Source organism: Mus pahari, chromosome 19 (genome assembly GCF_900095145.1).
Source record: "Mus pahari chromosome 19, PAHARI_EIJ_v1.1, whole genome shotgun sequence".
Taxonomy (NCBI): Eukaryota; Metazoa; Chordata; class Mammalia; order Rodentia; family Muridae; genus Mus; species Mus pahari.
Genome location: NC_034608.1, coordinates 72,963,529 through 72,966,929, shown reverse-complemented (window position 1 = coordinate 72,966,929; position 3,401 = coordinate 72,963,529). Strand labels below are relative to the sequence as shown.

At 45.6% G+C, this 3,401-nt stretch overlaps 1 protein-coding gene across 2 annotated transcripts in view; it reads left to right on the top strand.

Annotated features, from left to right (window-relative positions):
• The window catches only part of Galnt7 (polypeptide N-acetylgalactosaminyltransferase 7), a 131,328-nt gene that overhangs the window by 97,734 nt on the left and 30,193 nt on the right, over positions 1 to 3,401 (top strand). The gene's annotated exons all lie outside the window — the stretch shown is intronic.

Below are 3,401 nucleotides of genomic sequence, written 5' to 3'. Positions count from 1 at the left end.
AGGAAAGGCCAGAGGGCATTAGATCCTTTGAAGATGCAGTTAGAGGAGGTCGCGAGCCATCCATGTGGGTACTAGGAGCATAACTTGGGTCCTCTGGAAAAGCTGCAAGCGCTCTTAACCATAGCACCACCTCTTGGGCCTTATGGCAAGGTTTGATATGAAAGTACAGATGATACCAGAACTATTGAGACAGCACGCAAGTAAAATATTAATACATGTTTCATTTTGAGTTTTGCAATCTACTTTGTAAATGACAGAGGTCACTATAAAATGCTCAGGGGGCAGGGAATCGGATGGCTCAGTGGGTAGGAGCATTTGTTTTACAAGCATGATGACTTAACTTGGAATCCCTAGTATTCATTTATATTTTCTGTAAAAAATGAAAATAAAAAAAGGCCAACCATGACATCACATGCATGTATCCCCACATGACGTCACATGCATGTAGCCCCAAGCACTTCGTTGCACATTCTGGCCACCAACATAGATCCAGGCTCAATGAGAGACTCTGTCTAGAATGAATACAATAGAGAGCAACAGAACGGGAATCCTGGTGTCTCCCCTGGCCTGCACGATGCACATAGCCACAGGTACACAAATACTTTCTGTCCCGGAAGCTACTGTGCAAACATTCCATAGGACAGCCAGGATCACTCCATATCTTCTCATCTGAATATGACCCCTTGTGACCAGAGCAGTTCTCCAGTGTAGCTGAGTCTCTACTGATGCTAGATGATTGAAGAGCTCTCGTGGGGTGTGAGATGCTGGAGAACACAGATGAGCCAGAAACATAACTAGGCCTATCTACCTAAGTGTGGCTTTTCATTGTAATCAGTTTTCTTTCCTACACAAGTAACAGTTTTCCATGGAGACTATAGTCAAGACCCCTAAGTGAGTTCCTGGAGCAGATAGGATGAATCCTGTATTTATACTGTATACTGTATACTCTTTCTTTTTTTTTGGTTTTTCAAGACAGGGGTTCTCTGTATAGCCCTGGCTGTCCTGGAACTCACTCTGTAGACCAGGCTGGCCTCGAACTCGGAAATCCACCTGCCTCTGCCTCCCGAGTGCTGGAATTAAAGGCATGCACCACCACGCCCGGCACTGTGTCTTCTTCTAAACATGTGTTTCTGTGATTAAAAATATTAAGTATCCTAAGAGATTAACACTCAATAACTGATCATAAAATAAGTTCCCACGTGTGCCTCTCCCGCTATCTTAACTCGACAGTACTGTATTACTGAGCTATGTTTGACCACAAGTCACTAGAACCTCAGGAAGCAGAAATCCTCGGATAAAGAGAGGACTCTATTGCAAACTTTACACCAGTAAGGTGAGGCATGGTGCATATTAGGGTTTTACCTCAGTATCATGGGTAGCTCATTTTCTTCCCTTTCACGTGTATTTATTATGTATGGAGGTCAGCAGTCAACTTGTAGGACTCAGTTCTCTCCTTCCATCTTTTTTTTTTTTTTTAATTTATTTATTTATTTGGTTTTTTGAGACAGGGTTTCTCTGTGTAGCCCTGGCTGTCCTGGAACTCACTCTGTAGACCAGGCTTGGCCTCGAACTCAGAAATCTGCCTGCCTCTGCCTCCTGAGTGCTGGGATTAAAGGCGTGTGCCACCACGCCCGGCTCTCTCCTTCCATCTTGTGGGTGCCAGGGATCTAAGTCAGATCCTCACGCACAGGAGTTGGACACCTTTATCCAGTGAGCCACTTGCCAGTCCAGGGTGTCTCTCTTCACCCAGTAAAGACATTGTGTATAAGTACCCAGCATGCACTTTGCTTTCACTTCTTACCACAGTAAGCCAGGAAAGCTGTCAAAGAGCTAAGGCCTTGTCGGGAACCTGATTGTGAGGAAGGGAAGCCTGTGATCAGAGAATGCGACCTACATGGCCCTACAGCTCTGGCTGGGCAGGCTCCTTAGCTTGGGGCTCGCACTTCCTCCCCCACAGTGTTTCTAAGCTGCAGAGTCACTTTGCTCTCCAGCATCCAGTGCCTTCAGGCCATGCACTCCTGAGGTGCTCCCTCCTGGCTCTAAGTGAGGGGCGCCCTGTCTCCATGAGTACGCTGAACTCTCTTCATCAGCTTCCGAGGCGCTGGTTTCAGTCCATATCACACGCCGGGCGTGGTGGCGCACGCCTTTAATCCCAGCACTCGGGAGGCAGAGGCAGGCGGATTTCTGAGTTCGAGGCCAGCCTGGTCTACAAAGTGAGTTCCAGGACAGTCAGGGCTACACAGAGAAACCCTNTCTTGAAAAACCATAATAATAATAATAATAATAATAATAATAATAATAATAATAATAATGAAGAGATCACACAGTGAGTAATTACAAACACATGAATCTTCTCAAACTTCTAAGGGCTGACAAAGTTCCAGACTGAGGGAGGGAGGGACAAACATCTGGCCATGATCTCCTTGCTCAGGCCTCTTCTCAGGGGAAAAGGTTTAATGGATCCTGTGCAAATGAGAGGAAGCAAATGGAGGGAGCCACCCTCATGGTTTTAGGAAACCCACCGGGATGACAGAATGGACATGTTTAGTTACCCCCAAGGCCTGACCAGCCCCCCTCCAACACTCTTGCCTTTCCGGATCAGATTTGCAACACTTGAGCTCTGAGGAGACATTCTGACCACAGGCCATCCGTGCTGCGGTGACTTCGGATGACTAGTGGCCCCTTCCACGTCATCCTTACCCTGACGGCTCATCGTTTCCTCATGGGTCCTCATGGGTCCTCTGAGCATTTAGGACGGGTTCCTGTACAAGGACATAGAATGGAGTGAAATGCCCATCAATAAGAAAATGATTACATCAGTTATGGATTAGCCCAGTCTGGGGAATATTATACAACAAATGGTTTAAAGCTTAGTTTCTACATGTTCACCTGCTCATGCTCTGCCTTCTACCTGTATAAAACAGATAATTATAGTATTTTAAAGAGTATAGAGTTCCAGGAATTTAACCAGGCTTGCTCAGCAAATGCCTTTACCTTCTGGTCTGTCTCACAGGCCCGAGATTTACACTTTACTGCTTCTGTACTTTGAACCTGTTACCAGAAAGAGCATGCAGCTCCTAACTTTGGTCTACCCTGGCTCTGGAATCTTTATCAGATACTGTTCTGAGATTCTCCCTGTTAGGAAAGGGATTGTTCCTGCTGTTGCTGTTTCAAACTTTTTCTTTTTTCCTTCTTTCTTCTTTCTTTTCTTTTCTTTCTTTCTTTCTTTCTTTCTTTCTTTCTTTCTTTCTTTCTCTTTCTTTCTTTCCTCCCTCTCTCCCTCCCTCCCTCCCTCCCTNCCTCCCTTCTTTCTTTCTTTCTTTCTTTCTTTCTTTCTTTCTTTCTTTCTTTCTTTCCTCCCTCTCTCCCTCCCTCCCTCCCTCCTTTCTTTCTTTCTTTCT